This window comes from Trachurus japonicus, chromosome 14, assembly GCF_045865225.1.
Source record: "Trachurus japonicus isolate A0001 chromosome 14, Traja_1.0".
NCBI classification, from domain to species: domain Eukaryota; kingdom Metazoa; phylum Chordata; class Actinopteri; order Carangiformes; family Carangidae; genus Trachurus; species Trachurus japonicus.
In genome coordinates this window covers 19,109,518-19,137,148 of record NC_140920.1, presented here as the reverse complement: position 1 = coordinate 19,137,148, position 27,631 = coordinate 19,109,518, and the positions used below count along the sequence as shown (strand labels likewise).

At 40.9% G+C, this 27,631-nt stretch overlaps 1 protein-coding gene across 1 annotated transcript in view; it reads right to left on the bottom strand.

Annotated features, from left to right (window-relative positions):
* Positions 1–26,172, bottom strand: part of sgcd (sarcoglycan, delta (dystrophin-associated glycoprotein)) — a 206,665-nt gene extending 180,493 nt beyond the window's left edge. Inside the window, exon 1 of the mRNA XM_085798245.1 lies at positions 26,111–26,172. The gene's annotated coding sequence lies outside the window, so the exon portion shown is untranslated. The remainder of the gene's footprint in view (positions 1–26,110) is intronic.
* Between the last annotated feature and the right edge of the window lie 1,459 nt (positions 26,173–27,631).

Here is a 27,631-nt window from a genome sequence, read left to right as displayed (position 1 = left end):
GTAGAGGATACTACATTTTCATGATGATGCTATCTCCAAAAGAAAAGACTCAAATTCATTATGCCAAAACAATAACTCGTCAACAAGCTCACATTAGATGATGATGAAATGAACAGTGCAAAAGGAAAATAAATCAACTCTCATTGCACCTGGATATGATGAAGCATCCTCTGAACATAAACTCCTCTGTCTGCAGTGGATGAAAGAGATGATTGATGATTGGTTGGTGTGTTTGAAATTGATTAAACATTCATGAATATACAGTTGGTGGTTGCAGTTCATGTATCCTTACATCTGTAATATCTCTGCAACTGTTTGGTTGTGAAACTTCACCTCCGGACCTTTAACTCATTCCCCAAGCTGCACTACTCTCTGCCGTGACTAGGTCTAATCCGGCCCATCATCGCTGTGATAGAATTCCTCAGCTACAATGAGAACATTTCCTCAAGTACTCAACAGAGATTACACTCTGCAGCAGTTCTCGTTTGGCAGCGGTTCTGTTATTTAACATTTAAGCCAACAGTTTAAATAAGAGATTCATGGGCGGGGATGTAGAGATAGAGGGATGAGGTCCGGGGTTAAAGTGAGGTGGGATATGATAAGCGAACCACTGCCCGTCAGCAGAAAATGATCAGGATGAAGTTCTCAGCTAAAAAAAAAGGATGGCTTTTTTGTAAGTCCAGGCAAGACAGGGAGTGCAGCAGGAAATCACGTCACATCCAGAGAGAACAGGCTGTCTATTTTTGTGTGGGTGTACTTACAATCATGTGTTTTGTGAGGAGGAGGCAGAATGTAGAGCAGTTTCACCCAGTGTATTATAGGCCTGGCGGACAACCAGGCCTTACTTTACTTACTTTTTTTGTGGTTGATTGAAACAGCATTTCAAGAGTAAATAAATTACATAGTCATATTTTCAAATTTCCAGTCAACATTTGACATTGATCAAAGGCCTTATGGAATCACAGCTGCTTAATTCTACTACTCCATTCATGAATTTGTTACCTACAGGGCCCTGCCATCAGTCAGTGGTTAGGGTCAGGCCCCTGTCACAACAAAAACCAAAAACACGGTGGGCCGCCGGTGGGCCACCCTGCTACCGAGCTTAGCAAGTTTTCTGGGGGAAACCCTGGTAAAGCATGGATCTCCAGCCGTGTTTGAGAGAGAGATCACAAAGAGTAGAAGAAAAGACAGAAATATGAGCTTATGAGACAGACAAGACAGGTAATAACTTAACTGTAGCAAGTCATAACCTTAGAAAAAGATATTCACTGTACCATTTACTACCGTTACTATAATTTCAATTAACCTCTTTGTCAGTGGTTGGAAAAAAAGTTTCCCTGATTAAATAAACAGAACAAAAATGTAATAAAAGATGCATTGATTGGACAGAGAAAAAGAGAAGCAATGAAATATGATGGTCAATTCATTATAGAACAACTTGATATTTTTTATTTTTCCTCATGTGTTGTTGTTGCATCGGGGTGAAGATCTGCTGAAGACATCATGCACATGTCCACAGCTGGTTTTAAAGATGGAGTGAACAAAACCAGTCACTGAATTGATTGTTAGCTGCCTTAAGGAATCCTTGCTTTTCTATTCTTTTCTTTCCTTTCACTTTTCTCCAAATTGGTCCCCAAGACTAATCTCACTGTATAACCCTGAGTGAGCTTTGCCACCTGAGCCACCAGAAGATGCAGTGGATTGTTATAAAAAATCATTATTATTTGAAAGATACACATTTTTCTTATTTCTTTAAGTAGCAGCTGCTATTATGTTCTTCTCTAGATATGTTTTAAGCTATGTAAAATAAATATTTACAGTTTGTTGACATGTTTTTTGTACATAAAACGTGCAAAAAACTAATGGAAAACTGGGACGGGACATATGCGTATCTACTCTTACTTCCTCAGGCCTTGTGCCTTGCCCACCACCACTGCTGCTTTGTCCTGATTGACAAATAATAAGAAAACATTCAACAACTTATGTGCCCACAGAATGAATGAACACTGAACATGCACAGCTCTGGAGCTGTGAAGAACAGCTGCCAGCTACTGTAAATACATTAAATAATGGAGAAGTCCACATAGACCATCAAGCAAACAAACTCAAAGCTGCTCCACTTGAGCATCCGGAGATACTGCAGACAATAGATGCAGTGATCAAACAGCAGGTCCTGCGGGAAGTAGACCACTCACTAAAGTCATCAGCTGTACTCGGGGTCACTGACAAGCATACACTACGGAGCTTATGAAGGTCCTTTTTTTCTCCCTTTCTAGGCGACTGACGGCATGGCATGATCTCCTGCGGCCTCATTACCAATATCATATAAATACATAGCCTGGGACCTTGATTTGTTCAATAATTCAGCTGCGGCTTCTCCTCGCATTGTAGCTGCCAAAGGCAAGTCTGCAGGATGGTGTTAGTACAGAGTAGGGGAAACAAATCCTGTGTGTGCGAGTAATAGAGCTGGGCAACTGGATGAATACATCAGGAATCACTGCCGGGCTAAACCCACTGCTGCTGAAAATTCCCTTGATTACTGCATTTTTTTACTTTAAGTACTTGGATGTTTCGCTATTTAAAAAGTTAAAGCACCACCTCAGTGGCTCACTCACAGACTTAACTTGGGCGGACTGCCCAGGTGTATCTAAGCCTATAATTCATGACCCATTTGAGAAAAAAATACACCGGTGACCAGTTAACTTCTGGACGATGTCCCCTCGCCATATCGTTCCTCTACCTTCATCCTGATATTGTGACTTACAATCACACATGCTCTCCTTTAAAAAACTAAGACAGATAGATATCCCATAGATCAGTGGTTCCCAACCTTTTTTGGCTCGTGACCCCATTTTGACGTCACACATATTTCTGGCGACCCCACACCCTCAATCAAGATGCTCCAGCTCATATATTTTCGCTGAATTGTATTTGAACTCGATTTATATTTGAGAAAGTGAAAGTATAGAATACTGTTGTTTAAGATTGTGTGTGGTGTTTTAAATCATAATTTAAAAAAGAATAATAATTAGTTAAAAAATATATTTTTATCAGTAATTTTTTTGAGTATCAAATACCAGACATTTCAGGCGACCCCCACGTGGGGTCCCGACCCCAAGGTTGAAAAACACTGCCATAGATTTGCGCGGATGGGTCCAGTACGCGGAGTCAAGTACGCCCGAGTATGTGGGGGCCTTTATCCATCCACTCAATGCTGCAGCTGGAAATGAGGTTGATACATTTAATCAAACAGAAACCAAGAGCTCAAAGAGGCTAAAAAGCAGCTTCTCTGTGTGGATTCGTCTCCCCACGGACACACTAAAACAAAACTAGTTAATGATTCATTAGCTTTCAAAATCTGATTAGAACGAAGTGAACTTACAATATGTTAAAATATATTGTTATTAGTTAACAGTAGGGATGTGAATCTTTGGGTGGCTCACGATTCGATTCGATTCCGATTTTTAGGGTCACAATTCGATTCAAAATCGATTTTCGATTCAACCGATTCGATTCACAAATCGATTCGATTCAACCGATTCTTGATTTTATTTTTGCGATTTTTAGTTTGCTTTATTAACACCAGACCATGTGAAAAAGTTGAATGATGATGATGTCTACAGACTATTATCAGAAGCCATATTTCCCCCCAAAAAATGCACATCACATGTTTCAGATTTATTCAGCAGCAATATATTTGAACCATTTTAAAGTAAACTGCTACATGAAGCTGATTTTATAGGCTATACTCTCTTTTCAAAAGCCTGGACTGAAGGGATGTTAATATTTGGGTGTCTATTCGATTCAAAATCAGTTCTCATGCACATGCACATAGACATGTATCACCTGCAACAAAGGCGCTGTTAAAAAAAAAAAAAAAAAAAGATGGCACTCCGCTCTCACGCCAGCTCACCTGCAGCCTGTCTGCAGTGCCACAGAGGAGCTGTCAGAGGAGCTGCTGCTGCCGGTCCTCTCTCTTCAGCCTGGTGTTTGGCTGCACTTTGTATGAGTTTAAAAAAGTGAAGATCTAACGTCACCTGAGCACTGATCAGCTGATCCAGAGCGCAGTGGATGTGGCTGCTCAGCTGGAGCGCGCGTGTGTTTAACGGCCAAAAACCCCCCCAAAAAAACAGTGATCGTCCTCTCTCCTCAATAGAGGGTCGGTTGCTGATGGGCACAAGCCTAGTCACAGACATTCAATAGAGCATTTAAATCAGATCATCGTTTGTAGGCGGTTAACGAGCGTCTTTTAGCGCCATGGCGTGCTGCAGCGCTGTGTACGGCACAGTGAGGGCGCGTATTGAGACGGAGGAAAATGAATAAAAAATCGATTTTTGAAGATTATGAATCGATTCAGAATCTTAGAGAATAAGAATCTCGATTCTTACATGAATCGATTTTTCCCCCACCCCTAGTTAACAGGGACACTGCGGTGTACACAGCCTTGTTATTCAAAATCAGCTCCGGACAACAAGCAATAAACAAGCTCACTGATACAGCAACGAAGAGGCTTTTAAAAAGCCCTTCACTGCGTTACATCATGTAAGTTTTGTCTGTGACAAAACTGACAAAACAAAGACAACACGAAACAAAAGCAGTCCTAATGTGCCCTATGACATGCTGCCCACTTACGCAAGTTCTAAGTCTCCACAAATGTTCATGCTTTACTGAAGTGAAATAAATTTCTTTGACTGGGAGTTTGGGGAAAATGCATGAATGCATTGTGTAATGGTTTGCCGTTCCCTCTCAGCACAAAGATTCTAGGTTCAATTCCTGGGCCTGGGGTGGTCCTCTCCATCTCCAGCTTCCCCCCAGAGCTCAAAGAATAGGTTTTTAGGCTCTTAATTGCCTGTAGGTGTGAATGTGAGTGTGTGGTTGTTCATCTCTCCCCGTGAAAGACTAGCGACCAATCCAGAGTGTATCCCACCCTCACCACCCCCCTGTGACACTTTATGGGTTAGGGTTAGGGAGTTAGGCAGTATAGAAAAGGAATGAATGGTACAATCAAAAACAAAAAAAAAAAAGAAAAAGCAAAGAGCAGCAAGAGTGTAAACGCACATTTTGCAGATTCCGGGTTTCTAACATGCGTTGTCCTTTCAAACGTAAAGATGTTTACAGTGTAGGCAGCTGCTTCAGGCCCTCAGCATATTGTGCTTCTTTGTATGGAAGGAATGAGGTGAGGAGGAGACAAAAGGAAAAGATGAGATAAAAAAGAGAGGGATAAGAAAGACGAAGAATGAGGAGATACTAGAACCTGCCAAAGGCAATTAATTAATTTTACCATCTGCACTTTAGCCAGTATATTTTCAGGAGAAATTAGATTGTCTCTCTGTTTAGCAGCAGCTTTGAGTGTGCATATTGTATGTTTTCTTCTTTTTAAACATTAGACATTTGCCTGGTTCCATATGGAGTCCAGTGTTTCTTAGCAGTTTTCAGAGGCACTTGTGAATAATTAATTTTCTGTATCTACCTCTACCAGTGACCCATAGGAACTGCAGGAACACTCTCTCAAACTGATTGCACCTTCTCATCTCCCATCATCCTCTGGGGCTATAGGGCATTACGCCGAAAAAGACAGAAGCGTTAAAATGTCATTTCTGCAAGGAGAAGGATTCAGCTTGTACTAAACAGTGACAGTCTTTTGAATGTTTGACCCCTTTAACTCATTGAGTGCCAGACCTTTTATAAAATGGTCAGTGCCAGGTGCCAGCGTTTTGGGGCATTCTGAGTAATATGTCAAGACCCAGAGAGTATTTTGTACTATGACTCTGAAAACACCAAACAGCTCAAAGGAAAGAGGAGACTCTCTATATAACTAGGGAAAAAACCATTTGTTTGTACCTTGTTCCATTCTTGATTTATCTTAAGTTGAATAGAGCCTGGTTGCACCAAAAAGACCACTTTTTTTCTAGAAAGCTGAGAAAAATGCATTTTTGTGAAAGAGAGTCTCTCAAGAAAAACAGTGATTTATCCGTTTTAATTTTGGCTTCAAAAATATGCAAGACATCTGAAAATTTAATTTCACGTGTTTTTTTTCACCCCCCCCCCCCCCCCCAAAAAAAAAAAAAGACTAAACAAAAAACATAACAACAACAACAACAACAACAACTAAAATACAACAAGTACGAGGGGTTGCTGCCCCCTCAGCCTCTCCTACGCCCCCCTCCAACCCCTCCCCTCCCCTCTCCCCCCCTCCTTCTCCTCCTGCTGCATCGTCTCTGAAGGAGGGAGGGAGACGTCGTGGCGTCTTCAGCCTCTCTGCTGGACGCGGCCGCGGCAGCGACGCACCGCGCTGATCTCTCGGTTCGTCGTCACGTCGGCAGCAACTGGTGAAACTGACTCCGCGATCCGCTTTCGCTTCGGCATTTCGGTGCTGATCATCTAGATGAGTTTACCTTTCCTGCCTCCTCTGATCACTTCATGCTGGAGCTATGCTAATAGCACCGTGGCTAAGCTTTCCTCCAGCTCCACGTTACACTTGTTCCAGGCTCTGCCCGTCGTTTTTCTCTAGAAATAGAAACTTTTCCCAACTTTTTTATCTCTGTACCGATCGCGCTCGTCTTCTCCTTCTTCTTCACTTCTTGCTCTGATCTACAGTCTTCTTCGTTCTACACATCCCAGAAGCCCCAAAATTACTCACAGTGTGCGCGAGAGCGTCCCCATTTACCAGCCGCAGAAAAGTGCATTTGACGTCTATGGACGTCAATGGCACTCAAGCGTTGGATTTTGATTGACGTCCATAGACGTCAATGGCACTCAATGAGTTAAAGGTGCTTTACAAATCAGTACCAATATTTACAGAAGTGTTTTTCTGTGCCACGATTAAGATTTTTTCATTTTTGAAAACAACACCAGAGAGGTACTATTCTATTACTTCCAAGTTTGTTTGTTTTTTATATATATTTTGAAAACAAGCCCCTACAGGTAAGTGAAAATGAAAGTTTCACTCTGTTTTCATACTCTGGGAAAACAACATCAAACAGACAAGTAAAATTTAGTTTTCTAAGTTTAGTTTTCCAAGTTTTATTTGGGCAGTGGAGTAATTCATCTAGTAATTTGTTCTTCCCAGAAGAAGAAAAAAAAAACACTTGCCTCCTAGGATTTGTTTTCACAGAGCTGTTAAGTAACTCAAGACCCAAATCAGAAATTGGTTGGCAGAGAATCACCAAAAAAAAAAGAAGAAAGAAAATTGAAACACTGAAGTACTTTCTTCAGTGGATGTCCTTTGGTTTATAAGACTAATCATAACAGGCTGTTAAATTTACTCACACATAGGAATCAAAGCTGCACAGTTTAAGATGACGATAACTACGTGACTATTATGAACATTCAGGTTTCTGCCAAATGCTGTCCTGCAGATTCCCCTTTAAACGTAGGCCACTCATTCTCTCACTCGGTATGTGAAACACTTGACTGCAAGATTTCCTGAACTCATACAGAGCTGGGTTTCAGGCTGTTGATGGAAACTGAACTGAGGTGTGAAATACTTCTCCTCAAGTGTGAAAAACTGGAGTCCATCTATAGATATTTCATGTTGAACTGTGAACTCCATTTCTGCTCCAGTTAAGCTGAACCAAACTGGGTGGTGAACTTAAATGTTTGGATTGATAAAATTGAACAGAACCAAGGCTACGTGTTAAACTGAATCTTTGACTCATATTAATTTTAATTAATTATGTTTGTGCATAATATCAATGTCTTAAAATGCCTGGTCACGCCAGAAATAGTTTGTGCAACTGAATAACTGTTAAATTGCTTGGTTATCATATTGACAATCTGTGGCCTGAATTGGTGCGCGACTGGAAACTAACTGGAAAAATGCTAGCTACATCAGCTGGGGACATGTTAGCTAAGATGCAACCTGGCGCTTACACCAAGAGAACAGTTTATATTTTAAAGCTTCAGTTGGTAACAATTATTCAGTCATATTTGCTGGAACTGTCACTATATTCTGATGGTCAGACATTAAATGAGTAATTTAGGACAAAATCCAACTCCTCTGGCTCCACCTACAGCCTGTAATTGTATTTGCCAAAATCCACCGCGCCCGACGATTCTCCACCAGTCAGGTAGAGGGAGCAGGAGGAGCAGCCAATCGCCGCTCCTACACGTCGTGCTATGGATACGGTACATCTTCTGTGGATGCGTTTATGGCTACTTTGTGTGTGTCTGTGTGTGTGTGGGGCGCTTGGCAGAGGCAAAGACGGTTTATAAACTATTTGGCAGAGGTTCATAAAGGGACCTGACGGAGTATTGTCTTGAAATTTCCGACCAAGTCGCGGAGTTTACTTTCACTTTCGTCAACTTACCAACTGGAGCTTTAAGTCAGAGACAAGAGAAACATGGTAGCCATTAATGATAAAAGCCAAGACAAAAAAGGAGAAAGCAGTGGCATCACCACTGTGGAGCCAAGAGAATCTGCTACTGTCATTATAAAAATCACATTAACACTCATATAGATATTGATTGGGCCTGTATCTATATGGCTTATTTCTGTACCTTTTATTCCTCAGCTCTCTACCGCAGCACAAAGTCACAGTTTAGTTGTTATTGTTAAATCTGTGCCCGTTTCTTTTCTTTCAGCCGATTTCTTCATAATTACCAGTGCTAACATGTTCTCCACAGAGTTCCGAGCAGATGATTGGCCACAGAGCAGCAGCGGTGACAGCAGCAGGGGCCCTTCATGGAGAACAGAACATAAATAGAGGCGTAAAGAGTGAAGAGCTTTTCCTGTTCAGTATCTCAAGTGAAGTAATGCTGATGGCCTCTTACAGAACCTGAACATGCTACAGCTGGTAGCCAGTGAAGTGAGAGTACAGCTCCCTGCTGCACTCCACAGTGTTATCGTCTCACTGGCGCAGTTTAATTTTGTTTGTTCGCCGGTTTTCGTAGCAAAGCAGAAATCTGTGGACATAAGGCCTCTGTCATTTTTCTAATTTGAAAGTGAACCTGCAGAGACAAGGCTCCACTGACATGAACAACATTTCAATGCTTGGCAATTGATCAAAAGAAAGTAGACTCACGTAGCTACATCTTCTTCAGCATCCTCCCAGCAAAATTATATCATTTATTAATGAGCCGTCTTCGATGTGACGTTAATATACAGACAGGTGAGATATTAAAAGTAAAACCATCATGAAGTGTCTCAGTGTGGTGTTACTATGTTTCTTACATCGGGTCATTCATTCAGCCTCCTCTGGAGACCGCTGCCTCTGGTTTCTGCACCATGAGCTCTCATGTGTGCTCATCTTGGTAATGAGGCATTCATGTGCTACAGGCCTGCTATAATATCCCGCTGTATGCAAGTGTACTCTCAGTCAGGAGTCGGAGAGTTTCTGTTGTTTCTACTTTACATACCACACTAATGTATGAGCATCATAACGTCTGACCTACTTCATTGACGTCTTCCCCATGGATCTAAATGCAGATGTCACTTTAGTATCTGTTCCTATAGAAACACCAGCCAGCTGAGCATCTTAGTGACTGAAGCTCCTGTTCCAACAATTGTCCCCTTTTTCAAATCTACTTAAATGTTCTCCTGCTCAGCTTTGTCATACCAGCCACAGAGCATGGTGGGATGTTGACTGCTTACTGTAATTGCACCATGCAGTAGAAGCATCTACATTTGTTGTCTTTCTGCACTCACCTGTTCATGTTTTTCAGGTAATTCCTCAACCGTCTTTGAGTATTTCATACTGACCTGCTGCTTATTGAAGTACTTGAACAGCTTCCCACTTATTATTCATGGTAATCTCATTTCTCAATCTCAATGCTCTACCTCACATAGAGGGCGCTATTTATCAAATTCAGAAAAATATTAAATTTTAGATCATTAGTAATGATTACTACAAAAAGTAATGGGATTTAATTTAAAAAATCAGTCAACAACATGTTGAATGGACTGTGTCCCAACAATGACATGATGGTAAAGTGCCACAAGAATGGTTTTAGACTTCATAAACATGAATCATTTCATAGATTAAAAGAAGAATGAGCTCATTTCATAGATTAAAAGAAGAATGAGCTCACTGAGAATGTGAAGTGTAAAGTGCATAATAAACTGCTGCTCTTTTTGACTGTGGTTGCCTTTTAATTGGTTTATCATCATGTTGCTGCCACTACTGGTTTCCTCTGACTATCTGATCCAGTTCTGGTTCATCAAATTTTGGATAGGGTCAAGTTATTTTTAAAATCGGGCCCAATTCTCATCGGGTCTCTTTCAGCCTGGGTTTCTCTTATTAACATGAATTTGGTATTCTAACAAAGGACAAAATCACAGAATAAAGAAACTGAAAGGAAATTAGTCTTGCACTTGCATAACAAACCAAGTCTTTCAACGCATTAATATTAAAAGACTTACGAGATACCGTAAAGATTTATGGGCAACAAATGTAAAAGATAACAAAAAGAAAAAAGGATAATATGGTGTGGTGATGCAGTGATTTGCTCCCTGGGCCTTGTATGTTCTCCCTGTGCCGACTTGGGGTCTCCTTGGGTTCTCCAGCTTCCCCCACAGTCCAATCAAATGCACATTACTGCAACAACTGACTCTTGAGTGCACGGGTGTGACTGTGAGCCTAAGAGCACTTTTTGTCTCTGTATGTCGGCCCCCTGATAAACTGGCAACCTGTTCAGTGTGTACTTCACTATATGTCGACTGGCTTTGGCATTTGCATTGGCCCACATAAGCCATACTGTATATCTAACGGATGGATGGATGGACATGCATCATTTTACTACCTTGTATGGTTTAAGGCCCAAACACACTGGGAACTACACTTCCCACAATGCAACGTATTAGCATATTTCACTGGACCCTCCCAGCCTGTTATATGGCCACACACTGTGTACCCTCGGTCTGAGGCCCCATTCAGGATGGCCCTGATGACATCACTGTAACATTATCTGAGCCATTTTCTCACGTCTGCCAAATTTCCTCCATCAACTGATCTGTATGTGTAAAATCTATAAAGTGCCACTGTTAATTGCTTTCTTAAAAAAAAAAAAAAACTAATCAATTGATGACTATAATTCAGTGCTGAGTGTCTGTGGTCTATCCAGTCACCCCCCATCATAAAAAAATGGTTTTCTGATGTTTTTTTGTAAAATCACTCCAGCAGGACCAGGTTTAGTCAGATTTTTTGGGCAACTCGTGACTCGCTCTGCATCAAAGTCCTCTGAGATCTACGCTCTTTGTTCTGTCTCCAGGGATCAAGACATGGTTGAAGACAATCAGGTTACCATGCCAACGCCTTGGCACCCAGCAGCAATATATCCCTGTCTTTCCTGACTGAGCACCTTGCTGTTTTACAGCATCACAACAAGACACATTTACAATTAGAGGCTGATCTTCATAGTGGCTGTTAAAGGGATGGAGATGTTGGAATTACATTAACAATAAAACATGACAAAGTCTGATTTCTGAAAGTCATACCTCAATGTGAAAAGTTTCTTATACTACACCCAATGGCACAAATGCACATTTTTGTGCATTGTTGGTCTTTGCTTCAACTTTTCAAAATGGGAAACTGCAGCAGCTCCAACAGAATCATTTAGGAAATGAAGTATGACTCAGCAACTGAACAGGCTTCAAAGGTAACGTCTATTATATCTTGGATCCATTACAGTTGGATCTATTTTTAGTGATGACGTCCATTTCCCAGATTTCCACAATGACTTTGGTGAGTACAAGTTTGTCATAACTCACCAAACAATGGCTGATCAATCATACGTTTTCCTTTCAGGGTTTGAGAGGCGATGCATCATATGAACCCTTCGCACAGGTCCATAGTTTGTCAGGCCCTGATGTTTTAGGCTTTTTTGTCCCTGCTTTTAGGCCAAGATCATTGATTAAGGGTGAAGTAAGTACTTCCTCAACATTAGGGGAGCATTGTTGTCATGGCTAAAATAACAAGAACATGGTTAACTGAAAAAGCTGTGAATTTACAGCAGAATTCCAACAGTATTAACCTGTTATTTTTAAATACATCATTCTACTGTTAAAATAAACAAAAACTGTTAAATTTAGGTAATTTACTGTTCTTTTAACGGAACTATACTGTTTTCCTAATATACAGCACTTAACCGCTAATCTTTCATCTAAACCATCTAAGTCACGGTATCATGTTGTATTTTTTGCATTGTGGGAAATTTAACCGAAACTACACATGTGAAGCCGGATCTGTTCCTCTCTTTGTCGACCCTTCATCCACCCCCATCTAGCAAATTATTTGGTGAGTAGCAGTTTTATTTCATTTGTAAATTGGTACAAAGTAAATTGGCAGTGTTTTCAGTTTGTTTTCATCAGCCTATTGCAAATGTGCATGTCATGACAGAATGATTCGGTAGCTAGCTAAATTTTCACAGATGATAGATGAAGTGAATTCATGAAGCATTCATATAATGCCTTAATGGTGTAACACACCACAACATAAGGAGGTCTGTTCATTCTGAGGTATTCCAGATTTTAAATTTTAGCTCAGAAATTTAGTGCTTTAGTACTTTTTCTAGTCAGTATAAGACCACTGTTGTTGCTGTTGTTGTTACCATGTTTGCCATTAATTAATGAATCTATGGGGGCTCATGATCCATAAGATGTTTGCTGAGTTCTTTGAGCGTCAGTTACGGTACAGTTTTTGACATATTTCTTTGACATTACACATAGGCCTACTGAAGACTATTTGCTGCTGCGCTACTGATCACAGTAAGTATTTGTGAGTTGTTGTTCATATTGCACGGTGCTTCCTGTTTGTTGAATCATGGTCAAGTTTGCAATAATCTTTTCTTTGTCAGGTATATGCACCTCAGTTGCCTATGTGGGGTACATGAAAAGTCACAGCAATATTAGACCTGTAGTGTTGTCTGCCTGATTGCAAATTGCAAAAATGTGCAGGTGAAAGCAGTGAGCACATCTTAATTTACCAGGGCAATTCTTGGTCAAGTTTCAGGTAAACAACAGGAAACTTCAGCGCTGGATGGTCAGCATCGAGGGCCATGTCGTATATGAGGGAATCCAACCCACCTTATTTTCCACCTTCTATCTTCAACCAGAAAGATGCCTCCTGTGCCCTTGAATTCACCCAAACGTCAGGTATTTTCACTATAACATGTGTTTTTTTCATCTTTTCAATAGCATGCTATTCTAAATTAACATTTGCTGCTTTTTATTGTGTTGTTAATGAATATGTGCAATGATTTTCCCACTGTCTGATGAGACACTATTAATTGCAGGTGCTTCATAAACCCTGAGAGGCACCAAAGGCTGGATGGGGCACCAGCACCAAGCAAAAGGATGACAGCAGTCAAACCACATGTACTGTATCCACATGCTGAAAGACTCATGGAATTTCAGCAGGACTTCATTTAGGTGAGATTATTCAATCCCATAACACACACAGACCATCTTGTCTCATTGCTTTAATTCTTTCTCCCTCTCAATCTCACCCTCTTTCTCTCTCCTTTACAGAGTTGAAAGTCCCTTGCTGTTATTCTTGCCAAGTTATTTGTGTCTGTTTCTGAACATACAACTGTTTGAATGTTTCATTCTGGCATATTTTTGACTGTCTGAGATCAGGACTTTGGATATTTTTTTCTGGACCACATTACAATAGCAGATTACAAGAGGATACAAAGGGCAGACACATCTGAGAGCTTTGTAAATTTATGACTTATCTATTGCTCAATTGTCTGTAACGTCTTTTTTTAAAGAAGGTGTCTGAATGTGGTCTGAAAGTGGAGATTCTAAATTCATGTTGAAATAAAAGTCAAAGTGTATTAAGAAGCTGTGCTTTTTTCATATTGCAATTACATGCTGCTCTGTTTCTATTTTGTTGTAGTTTGTAGATTTTGTGAAGACTGATAATGTATTTTTAAACAAATCAGTTAACTGTAAAGTATTGTTAAAGTAATCTTAAAAAACAGTACACAGTGTAATTTTCAAATACAGTACAAAACTGTAGTTTTTAGTAACAGTAACAAATATGTAATTTTACAGTAGCATAATGGTAACCCAGCTGCCAGTTGTTTACTGTTTTTATAATAAAAAAAACAGTCCCATACTGTTTTCTTCATTAACAGTAAAAAGCTGTAAATTTCCATGACAGTAAAAAACTGTAAATTTTACAGTATCATAATGGTAACCCAGCTGCCAGTTCTTTACTGTTATTTTACAGGAAAATTCTTAACAGTGTATGTTGAACAGTCATGGATAATAGATTGAATGAACAACAATAACCTCCTCCTGATGTGGACCTTTTCTCTCTTTTGCATGCCTTTAATTAAAGTTATGGTTGGTAATCCTGTTCAGAAACACTTTTTGTTATACTGGGTGAAATGGCCCTTCTATCCTGAGAGTAGTCAATAGACTATGTATTCAGAAAAAAGAATGAAAAAAAGAAAAGGGAAAAAAAAGTATGAGGAAAGGGGACTTTTGACTTCCAACCTTACCTTGCTCTGTATGCTCAAGACCATCACAAAGCAAAATAACATAACTATGGGTCACATCAACGTGCTGCACAAACAACCTTTGTGCTTGTTTTCCTGGCTCAGCTGATCACCCATTACCTTTTCAGTTGTCGCTTGCAGGGTTGGATCTCTGTTGTATCAGTAGTATCTGTTCCCAACTAATTTTCTCAAACGGGCCGAACTTTACTTTGTCATGAAGTCAAGAGAACAGGGTAATGAAGTAGATTTTGGTCGAGCTTTTTGCCCATTGAGTGATTTTCCTCCGGGACTATCAGTTTCCTCGAAACTAGAAAAATATATGGAGGTAAAAGGACTCCACATAACATTATATATTCATTTATCTCTTAAGCTGGAAGCAGGTTCATTGGTTTCTATTCTGCCGGCTCTCAACAGCCCTTCTGGCTTCTTTCTGTGCCCTTCTCACCTATTTTTACTTCACTTCATCCTGTGTTCCCCCGCTCTCATTTGTCACCATCAAAACTCTCCCTCTTCTCATCTTTCCCTCTATTCGTCTCAATGCGTCTTGCAAAGCTCTGCCTCATACTTGCTTTCTTCCTATTTCCCCTCTTTTTTCGCCCGACCTTTCATCATGGACTCTTCACTCTCAGATGATTTCTCTCCTCTTCACTTCACGTCTCCTTCCTCCTCGCTCCGCATTTCCTCCCTCCCTCCATCACACCCTTATCGCCTTTGTTGCCTTTCCCTCACCTGTCCCCTCCCACCTTCCCCTGATCTCCCCACTTCTATCTCTCTTTGCCTCTATGTTTCTGCTTCTTCCTGTCTTTTGCCACCCTTCCCTCTAATCCCCTCTCGCCACTCTCTTACGTTCTCCTCCCTCCCTCCCTCTCCTGCCAGGCCTTTGCATATTTCAGCCGACAACACAACCTCAGAGGAGAGTTAGAGATGGTCACAGAGTCTGGTCGACAGCGCTGTGCAGTAAATCCCTCGCTGACCTCCCACTGCATTTAAATTCTCTAATCTAGTGACAAAAGGAACGAGGCGATGAGCTGGTGCCTTATGGGAAAGGTCAAATTGCTAACTAATCTGCCCTCCCTCCTTCCCTCCCAGTCGTCCCCCAACGGTGCTCTCCACTCTGTAAAAACCCCACTGTGTCATTGCACTCATGTCTGGAGGTCACTGTACTCCACAGAGCGACCTCACAAGTTTTGTGTAGCAATTAATTACCATCAGCGTGGCCGGCACATATGGGCCTATTATCATAAGGCCTCATGGGAGGATATTTCCTGCACCCATTATTCTGTGAGAAGTGACAGGGAACGTTTTAAAATGCCAACAGGCTTCGCTCTCACTCCTTTGTCATTCCTTAGTCGGGCTGCAGATGAGCAGATAGGGCTTGCTGGATGTTTTTAACAACATTTCTGCTTTTACAGAAGCGGTGGAGGAAGAAGAGAAGAATGTGGAACGAGCAGGTGGGAGGACAAGTAGTCCTCTTCTGGCTGAGATGATCTCAGAGACGTTTTATCCTTTTTACATTTACTGCCTGTTTCTGAAAGGCCCAATGTCACCTTGAGAAATACCACAGATTAACGAGCTGCATCACCTGCACGCGTAGATAAGTGAGAAATAATCTCTTCACAGCTCTAATCCTGCAGATCTGATCGTATTTATGGTCAGTGTCTTTCAGCATTAGACATTCAAAGTGTCTGCATCCTGTAAATGCCGCTCTACAGTGTTTTCAGTGTTACTGGCAGAGCCTTTCATGCACAGGATTCAGATTGCAGAGCTGGATACAAGGAGGACGCCAGCAGGAGAACTGCTGGTGGGGTCTTCAATAACATAAATCAAACTGTTTGTGTAAACAGGTTTCAGTACAGGGTGGGTGGTAAAGAAAGACTGAAGCAATAAATACTGTGCAGGGAGGTTGTAAGTTACGTATATAAACATGGTGGGTTGTTTATGTACAACACTGTCTCCTAGAGATTACATTTCTATAAACAGAACACATACTGTAGGAGAGGTAATTGCGACTGTATAATGTTTTCTATAACATTATGTTTACAAAAATTGTTCTCCACTAAAATATCTGCTCTCGCAAGACAATGTCAACTTAAACTGTCGGACACACTAGTTTGGAGCTGAATATTTTGTTAGATAAAACGTAAGTGATTACCTCTATGTTTTTCTGTCTCTCTGGTTTGCGACTTTTGGTCTTTTAAATAATCTGGAGTAGGCTAATCGAAATGTTTGACTTTCCCCAGTTCCATTACACACAGGTTTCAGTTATTAGTCGGATCCCATGTATTTCCATGGAAACGGGAAGCACACTTGCAAAAACCTTTCAAATCTGAGAGCAAATATTCCATCAACATGAATATATTTTGATTAACATTTAATTTTGTTTGTAACAGTTGTATAATTGCAATATTACCCTTGAGGGTGTGACCGCATCACTGTTGTGCTCAAATGACGTTAAAGCAACCCCTTGAGGGTAATATTGCTTCATTTAATATTTCTTAAGTTAATTTCATTTTAAGAGATATAAAAACATTTATTCATAATTACATCAAATCGTACTGCGTTGCAAATGAATTAATTTCACACTTGCGATACCTTTGTGGCTCACGTCATGACAGTTCTCTAGGTGTGAAGCGTGACCTTGGTTGACATATGTAGAGATTATGCAGCCTCCTCAGATTTACAGTATGCTGTATTTAACAGTGATGGAGAGTATGTGCAAACTATATATGAACAATATGATTTGTCATCATCACCATGTGTAAATATTTACTGCAGGTATTTTTCTTCCTGTACTCAGAGCTTCTAATTGGGACAAAGGTCAGAGATGATAATTTGATGATTACAGTAAGATTATTTGTTGACGCAGCTCTGCTCAATTAGAGGCTGGTTTCCAGTGCACAAGGTTAACATTCAGTTACGTCTATAAGCTCTGCTTCTTAATCACCATGCAGTACTTCCTATATTTTGCCATGAAAAGAGGGTGATTCAGACAGCTCAATTGTCAAGTCACTGCAAAATCAATTCCTCAACCTTTCCAGCTTCATTTCCACAGTGACAGTCTCTGATCAGACAGTGTACCAGCTGCAGGTCTCTGCTGCTGTGGAGCATATAAATATGTTTAAGTGTTGCTAGAATCAAGCTTAAAGAAAACACCTTGTAAATCTTTATCAGTAAATAAGGCCCAGCCTGAAACATTTCCCTCAAGTCCCACAGGAATAATAATTATTACCTGGGGGAAAATTGCTGATTTTAATCCCCTGCAGAATATGCCAAAGTCAAATCTCCAGCACAGATGAGCTGCCATATTCAAGATAAGTCTTAAGGAAATCACAGTTTTCCTCTGGATACTCCTTTTTTTCTCTCTTTATCTTTGTCCAGTAACGCGGAGGAGACGAATGGTGTTTTCAACCAAACTCCAGCAAAAAATTTGCCGAATTATGAAGTGACAGTAAACTGTAAAAATCTGGCTTTAAAGCAGCTATAAGCGAGCACTGGGGAATTCAAGCGGTTCTGACGCAGTTTAATTAATTATGTGTAAATGTTTTACATGAACATCAGCAGCGTTGGGGGTACTTTTAATTTGATGAGATCCTCACAAAATGCAACTTGAGCGTTTCCCAGTTGAACTGGCAGAGTAAATGTGTTCACTGCTGCATTTTAATTATTTAGTGTTTTCTGTTTGTCACTGCGGCGGCTGCAGTGAGGATTCAGGGCCTGTGTCTTTGCTTTTGTTCGCCTTTTTCCTCTGAAACAGCGTTTCCCTGCATCCCCCTGTGTCCTGGCTGAGCATCTCTTTCTCTCCGTCTCGCTCGCCATATTTCATTTTGCATTCTCTCCTACTTTTCCATCTTTCACTCCCTCCTGTTCTCCCTCTTGTTCCCAGCCTCTCCTGCCTCCCTTCCTGTATTGTTGGCACCGCTAACGGGCTTTTTTCGAAGTGGCCTTCAGAAGCAGCTGGATCGCCGCCGGGAGCCTTTGGAGATCTGCCAGGGCCGTCATACGCCCCTCTCCACTTTATCCTCCTCTGCTGCCCACCTCTGCTCTCCTCCTCTACACATTTTAATCTATTTTTTCTCTCTTTCCACCACAATTCATCTATCCTCCCCCTCTCTCAGCCTATTTCTTTACTTACCTCCCGTCCTTACTCTTCTGCATCTTTTTGCTCATCTTCTCTCCCCCCTTTTTACTCCCATCTTTTCATCTATCATTCCTCCACAGTCTACCGGGCTGTAAAATCATGACACTATCAAAACAAAACTGGGATTTCACGAAGTTAAACTCTTTCTTATAAACTTTGCTGACCTGTTTCTCAACACACTCAAGTGGGGAAGGAAACCAATCACCACTTTGTTCCAACAGTAGGAAAAAAAGAGAAAACTTAATTTTCCCTTTTTCTCCAATCTACTTTTGTTCTATCTGTTTTTCTAACCATTTTTCTCTCTGTATTTGGGTCAATCCTCAGCTCTTTATTAGACCAAGTCTAGCCCTTGAGTTTCTTGTAGTTCTGTACTGTGTTTTTTGTTTTGTTATGTTTTGTTTTTTTTAATTCATAACGAACATGCATCTGTCTCAGTCCAGTGTTGGATCAGGTCCAAACATTTGGACTCATGAGAAACTGAGACTCCTTAAGCTGGCCTGCTCTCCCTGCCTCCCTTGCCTACAGAAGATTCCTTCTTCAGCTGTTGTTAACATTTCCACGTTTCCCACATTCTGTGTTATAAACAGTTTTCTTGTCTGTATACAACATCTATGTCACGTCTGCCCGTCCTGGGTGAGGGATCCCTCCTCTGTTGCTCACCCTGAGGTTTCTCCGATTTTTCCCTGTTAAAAGGGTTTTCTATGGAGTTTTTCCTCAGTTGATGTGAGGGTCTAAGGGCAGAGGATGTTGTTTTGATGCTATGTAAAGTCCTTTGAGACAAACTGTTTGTAAAAACAGGCTATACAAATAAAATTGCCTTGCCTTGCCTTCAATTCATGAGTATATACTAGGGGTGTGTATTGGCAAGGACCTCACGATACGATACGTATCACGATACTTGGGTCACAATACGATATATTGCGATATCCAAATTGTGCGATATATTGCGATATTACTTAGTTCGCTGAAAAACTAAGAATGTATTATGCATCTTAAAATCTCAGTTGTAGGCCTATATTTACATTAAATGATAGTAGTAATTCATCACCAAATGAAAACTTTGTTAACATCTGTGTTTTCTAATAAGACAAACTTCTCAGTCTGTTTACCTCACTTCAATCTTTTGTATTGATGCAAAATGGGCAAATATATGCATCTGACAAATTTTTGTATTTCATACTAGTTCAAATTAATTAAATACAAACATGTAGATTGCTGCACTCCTACAAGTAAAAATAAAATTAAATATGTAGTTTTACATTTAAATAAAAATGTTAAATTGAAAATGAAATAACCTTATTATCTGAGACTGACATAACCTGCTGTATATTTACACTCCTGCGCTTCCACATCCTGTCTGGCAATAAAGGCTGCAGTCACACACAGACTGCAGTCACACACAGACACTGGCAGTGAGAGACACTCGTCCGTCACACAAACACAACAAACAGCTGTGGATTTCCACGTGTGCTGAGCAGTGAGCGGAACCTACCGCGGCATCTCGCACCACAACAACACCAGCTCCCGTTAGCTTAGCGGCTAGCGGAGCCTGTCGGCTCTACAGTCTATGGTCAGCTCTGTAGCATAAGCTCCTCCAGCTGGGCTGCAGCGCTCGCGCTGCTCCGGTTCTACCTGGTTTCCGTGACAACGTGAACACAGCGGCTCCTCCGCTACGCTGAGAAGCTCTGAACAGTCTGCAGTAATCCGTGTTGTTGACGAGGGAGCGGACGTTTGGTGGCATGAGTGCAGGCGCTGTTAGCGTGTGTGGATTAGCATGTAGCTCGGCACAGACGCCGCCTGGCTTGCCCCGTTTAGGTGATCTGACAAGCCGCCTGAGGTGATGCCTCGGCGGGGTTGCACCAGGTGCAGCCCCGGTCTCTCCTGGTCCTTCACGGCGTAGAAAGCTGAGCTCATCCAGCACACTGCACTGGGGTTTGCTTTGCTACGGACGAGTATCAGTCGGTGTCGGTCGCACTGTGGCACATTCTACACTTTATAAAACATGTGCAGCATATGTTTGATTTAAACAATGATGGGACTTTCCTGATCTCTTCCTCTGATGCCTCCAACAACGCCATCTACTGGGCTGAACAAGCAACTACTACTTTAGTACCAAAAAAAATAAATTCACCTTTTTTTTCATCTCAATTTATATAATAAAATATCGATACTCGGCGTCCTTGTATCGATACAGTATCGCCGTTCAAAATATCGCGATATTGTGCCGTATCGATATTTTCTTACACCCCTAGTATATACATATACATAGTACTTTCTCACTATAACATAACCAATATTAAACATTCCGATGGCATATGAAATAACATAGAAAGTTGTTCTAAATACCTCAAGTGTTATTGAGGCTTTGCCAATGCTAGCTGACACTGGATGAGGACAAGGTACACCCTGGACAGGTGGCCAGTCTGTCAAAGAACAATCATGCTCACATTTACACCTGCAGGAAATCTGGAGTCACCAATAACCTATAGTCCACGTTCCTGGACACTGGGAGGAGGCTGAAGGACCAAAGATCAGAACATGCTCCACACAGAAAGGTTCCAGCCAGCAAACAGGTCTTGTGGTTAGCTTTAATACACCATATACACAGCAGCAGTAGTGCTGATTATTTTATAATAATAGATTAGGTTTTAATGCCAGTTGGCTGAGAGGACACATGATTGGTTCATGAGGTAAATCCACAAATAAATTGCTCTCAAACAGTGAAGTGCTGCCACGACAGCAGCAGCCTTTGTGTTTTCAAAGACTATGTATTAGTCAGTGTCAGTATTAAAGGGGACCTATTATGCTTTTCCAGCTTTTCAGACTTTTATATATGTTTAAAATGTTGGATAATGGTTCTAGAGGCCGTGGAAGTGTCATATCCTGAGGTTAATGCATTTGGAGGTAAACCCTGCTAGATAATTGGGATTTCTCTGCACACCTGTTACACTCGGTTGCGCTGAGTTTTTTTTGACATGAGCTCGCGTCTACGTCATGGCGTGCCGGACTCCCCTACATGGTCATGCCGAGGTCTCTGCTCCAGCCGGCCCTGCCTCCTCCCATGCTGCTCTGTTGTGCCTGGGGTCACAGCGGAGAGCGGAGCGGAGCACTTCCTGCTTCTTCCCTGCATGTTTTAGCGCTGTAGCGTCACTTTACTAAGTTTTATTTAGAAGTTTACGCCGACGTTTCATGTAAGTGAAGCTCTACCTGTGTGAGAAGCGACGTACCGCCGGGGCGACGTTGTTCGCCGGACCGACGTAACGCTGGACCGCCGGAGCACCGCAGCTCTGGAGCTGCAGCGGCTCCTCACACAGGCAGAGCCCGTCTGCAGGCCTCCTTGGCCGGGCAGGCGTCCGTGCTCATCGCGGTAGAGAAAACCATCGCTAATAAACATACCCGCAGGTTTTTTAGACGTTTACCGCCGTGTGGTTAGTCTATTTAGCAGAATGTTGGTCTCATTGATGAAATCTTGTGGCAGTTGAATTAGTTTGAATGAAAAGTGAAGCTGTGAGAAGGAGGAGGAGAGGAGGTGCAGTGCTGCGGAGTCTATGTGCACAAATCACCACATTTACATCAATAAATAACTGTTTTACAATGAACTGACCAGTCTGCATATATTTTTTATTTATTTTATATATTTATTTTTGCATTTTTATATTACATGTTACATGGTTACAGTAGCCTACATGGCAAAGACTACTCTATACCATCTTTGGTTAGGGTGAGACTAGGTCATGGGCACATTTCATTACACAATGTAGACTGGTCAGATGCAGACTGGAGATCTGGCAATTTGCCTACTGCAGATTTAGCTTTTGTTTGCATACTACATTTTGGCCAAATCAGTATAGGTACTAATAGTAGACATCGTCATGGTAACGCAATGCTGAGGGAGTGGTTCATTTGCATTTAAAGGGAGGGGCCACTGAAACAGACCGTTTTGCAGAGCCCTGTTTTTGAGAATGCTGTGATGTTTGATCTTTGGGGTATTTTGACCGAAGCACGTCACAGACATGTCTTTAAGACACCCAGGAACTATTTTAGTTGGTGCAAAAAGGAGCATAATAGGTCCCCTTTAATCTCTGGAGGAACATCTCTTCAAAGAAACAAAAAGACAAAGAAATGTAGAAATCCATCTACAAGTTATTTGATGAATACATACAATTTTAGGTAATAATCAGTGATTCACTTTTTGAAGGATCTCAGTGTCTGCTACTTCAAATTTCTTTAGGGAAGTGAAATACCAAGTCACTGGAGTGATTTTAAATTCTGCTTTAGGAGAAAAACCTGAATAAAATGACTCTGGTCAATTCCAGACCGCAAGAACGTCGCAAAAACATCCCCAAAAACTTGTTTGTTTACTTCAGGTAGTGAGGGGGATACAAAAATCATCAATTTGATGCATCAACCTGCAGTTCATGCAGAAGTTTTTTGGCAGCTCCAGCTCCCGCGGTGCAGCCGGCGCTCCAATGCGCGTTTCCTAATGCAACGCCTGGTAATCGTGACCTCAGGCAGACACGCAATCTGTCAGTCAGCGTCTTGTCTAGTTTAGGGGTCTGTTTTTTTTTTTGTCATTTCTTTATCCCAGAGTCACAACTGTTTCTGTTCTCTCCCCGTCTCCTTCACCATCTCCAACCCTCTCTCCCATCAGTTCACTGTACTCCTCTTCCACAGTCATTAGTATCAAAACACTAGACAGACACATGGGTAACAGTTTTCCACCCCTCTGCAAATTATCTTACGGAGAATAAAAATGCCAAAACTGATGAAATACAAAGCAGGTTTTTACTGAGGGCATTCAACTTCTCATAAAAATAAAGCTAAAATCAAATTTTAGAGAACAACAACAACAACTATGGATGCTGCAGCTCAGACTCTTTGACAAACTTAAAAAAAACACAGCCATGTAAGGTGAATATTTAATGTTACATCCTTGAAGAGAAGTTTCGGAGGAAAAGAATGAACTTGTAAAGAAATGTGAGTGATTTGCTTTGTGTATTTAGCTTCATGTTTGCAGCTCAGCTCAAATCCATTTTCCTGGAACATCAATTATTATTACAAATTAATTAGTGCAGATACTGTTGTTTACTGCTGCAGCCATGCAATGTTTACAAGACTTTCAGATCACACCTTTTAACACAGCAATGTATTGTCTTTATAACAGATCTGTTTAGGACTGCATGGTGTTTTAAAAACACTTAACGCACTAAAGGCCTGACTTAAGATCTCAAATAAAGACAATTGTACTATCTGGCCATATGATCGCACTATGATGTTTTTTGCATCTCATGGAGTGTAGAGTCAACACCTTCTATGAGAAGAGAGAAGGCGCCTATATGTGTCTGAAATTGAAATGCGATGATCAGCTCTTTTAAACGAAAAGAAAACAAAATGGAAACGACACAAAAGACGACTGTTGAGTGGATTCTCATTTTCCTGGCCAGGTTACAATCTGATACTGTATATGATGCAGTGAACTGTCGCCACTGTTATTGTTCTCACTGTTTATGGCTGATACAGGAACACAGGAGAGACCTCTGCTCTCTACATTCACAGTCTCCTCGGGACTAGAACTAATCCTCAGATGGACTGGGGGCTCAGCTGACCCTAACCTGACCCTCGTCTTTGTCCTCAGACTAAAATATAATCGCAGCAGCCTCTTGCTCTTTCACTCCGTGCAGCAGGAGACGAGATAAGCGACCAAACAAATTAACACACCGAGATACTAAGATGCTGCTATACAAACGCCGAGTACATGCACTAAACACTCTCTTTTCTTCGTGAAAGTCAAAGTCATTCTATTTTTTTTTCAATCTGCTGCCAGCAAAGCATGCCAAACGTGCACGAGATGACAAGTGAGGTAACAGGACAGAGTTTGTTATTGTTCCTAGCGTACAGTATAGCCTCTGTGCATGCCTTGTATTTTATTTTCTTTAAAGCCATTTTCTGTTTTCTTGCTTTAGGAAACACCTGTGAAGTCAGTCAGGCTGCTCTAGTAACATGACGCTACATGCCAGGATGTAAGTGACTGCTCTGTGCCTTTGTATTTATTCACAGTGCCAACACAGAGCCAACAGGAAGAGACTCGCATCACACTGAAGCTGACGCTGTGGAGACCCTGTGCTTCTCTCAACAGCATTTACTCAAGTACTGAATCCTGCAGCACAAATCAGAAGCACTTTGTCTGCATTTTATCACACACAATGTGTTTTACCTCACAGCTACAGTTAGTAACATTTTTCTCTCACACTTCTTCTCTACCTGAAGTGAGATTCTGGTGTTTGTCAGCCTGGGGAATTCACACCAGTGTGTGAGTGTTACGTGTGTCCATTAAATGAGTGTTGACAGCAAATGTGACGTGACGTTTCCTACAGCCTGTTTGTATCTAGACACTGTCTCTGGGTGAGGTAATGGGACAAGAAAACCAATAACAATGACAGTAATTGCAGATGGTATCTAGTATTTGAGATGCATATATGCAGAGGTGTGTGTGTAATGTCCAGATAATGAAGGAATAACATTGAAGTGTTGATAAATGTACATACAAAGGGTACTGTATATAAACAAAACATTATCAATATGAATACGTTTAAAAGAGAAAAAAAGAGGACGTAGTGTGTGTGTTGTTGGTAGTTTCAGTAAGTCACAGAGGAGGTTGAATGGTGGAGAATGAGGCTGAGCTGTAACATCTGAGAGTCCACGCCCCAAATATGGACCTTTTATGTAAATTTCAAATCTGAATTAACAGTTTTACAACGAGAAAGAAAGTAGCAGAAAGGGCGGGTGTAATTTGCTGTGATTAGAACATGATAGGATCAGCCAGGCCACTTCTGTAGGTGGATTTCAGGCAGGTGTAAACACAGTCATTGACACTAACAGCCACAACTCAAATTACTCATTCACAGGTTTTTCTCCAGAGGACAGAGATCTGCATAAATTAACACTAGGTGAGCACAGGGTCCCAAACTGTAGTAATTAGATAGACACAGAGAGTTTTTCATTGATGATTAAGAACAATATATTGAAAGTATCTACACCAGTTTGGGTCAACAACCATTTTTCGATTTTTTTTCCTGGCATCTACTTTTTTGTCAAACTTAAAGTCTCTAGTAAAGCTGGAGATATTCTCCTTCTTGTCAACAAATCCTATGAAACACCCAAAATAAACACTGAGCTGATCCCACTAAGTGTTGTCTGTGTAGCTGAATCTTGGCTTATCTCATTCCCCTGAGCCTCAGAGCCATTGTTGCTGGGTAACTAAAAACACATCAGTGAGGTACACTTTTCAACTGGGTGACATGTTCCTTCATTACCTATGGTAGTTGTATGGTATTTTCAGTTTGTCCCACACACCCCAGAAACATTCATTAATGAATATGTATTAAATCCACAGTTGAAAGTAGTCCCAAAGAATTGCACTATTTCATCCCGTTAGGGCAATTACCCTCAAGCAAACATGCACTATTGTGACAGAAACACACTTAAAGCTTCACGCATGCACATATCACAGACTGAAACACACACACTTACCTCAGTGTATGAGTGTGCTGATTCGGTGTTTCTGACAGGGTCCAGGGGATTTCTCTAATCACCTGAGATGAGGAGGTAGAAAGATAAAGTCAGCAGGTGAGGGATGGCCCATCTCTAAGCTGATCATCTCCTCCCAAGCCCATATTATTATTTCCCAAGTTTCTCCAATTAGGTGAGTGCTGATGTGGGATCAGTGTGCAAGATCTCCTTCAGTCAACATTTTCATTACTGAGACATAAGGCAAAACTGGGAAGAACCCTGGGACCGGATCAGCAGAAATTCCTCCGAAAAATGCTTCACAAATGAAGTTTTAACGGAGCTCTGGAGATCGACTCAACTTCCCCAGCCCTCGTTTTAGCTGAGCTTGTGCTGCATGTGACTTCTGTTGTGTTTTCATGTGAAATCACAGTGGTTCAATCGTTGAGCAACTATATATTAAAAAAAGTGAGACAACAACTCATCACTTGCAGTTACATCACTATGGTGTTGAAGCTGTTATTTTGTTTTGCTAACAATACAAACAAACAAAAAACAGTGAAAACACTGGATGCTGTTTTATTTAACTCATCTCCTGTATGGTAAGTTCTTATTGGTTCTAATAGATGATGGAGGAAAGTTAATGTTAACATGTGAACTTAAGTATCGATCAAGTATCGATACTTTTGCAAATAAGTATTGCATCCGGATACAATGTTTTAGTATCAACATTTTTTTTTAAATATCAATACTTTTGACCTAGAACGTAAGGAGCTTAAGTGATACCTAATGATAATATTTTACTCTTCTAATATCTATAAGAAGTAATATTTATCACCATTTATCACTACCTTCAGACTTATTACTATTAACAGGTCGGTGAGTCAATCAGAGGAGAGGAGGCTCTGACCCTTGGCGATTGCTTTGTGACACATCACACAGTCACAAAATTCCTGATGGCTGTTTTTAAGGCTCAATTTCTGAAATGAAGTCTGTGTGCATATCTCTGTGGACTAAGGCTTTGATACAGTACTTTCACAGTATTAACACACGTATGCACATGGACAATTATCTTTAGACAATACTGAACCTTTAATATGCAGAACCATTGGACTGTTAATATGCTAAGGCTACAGCAGTGATGGCCAATAAACAGCTCTCCATGTAAACAGACAACAAATTATCATAATTACTTCTATATTATCTTGTTTTTTTTTCATGTCTGTTCATCATAACTGTTAATAAAACAGTCTGGTCAGAGCCAGAACCAGCAAGCGACGATGCTCAGGAGCATCATCAATGTGCAACGGATATAGATCAATAAAATCAATATCTTGTTGAAATTGATGCAGGTATACAATGTTAACAGTCTCAGAAGCACACATGTAGAGATGTTGCAGTAATGCAGATTCAGATTGCAGTGCAATAGTGGTGACATTTAAGATAAGAGTAGAGATTAATTATTTTATTAATCCCCAAGGGGAAATTCATATAATTAATCTATTTATTCATAATCCTGATGGGAGATGATATAATAATAATCCA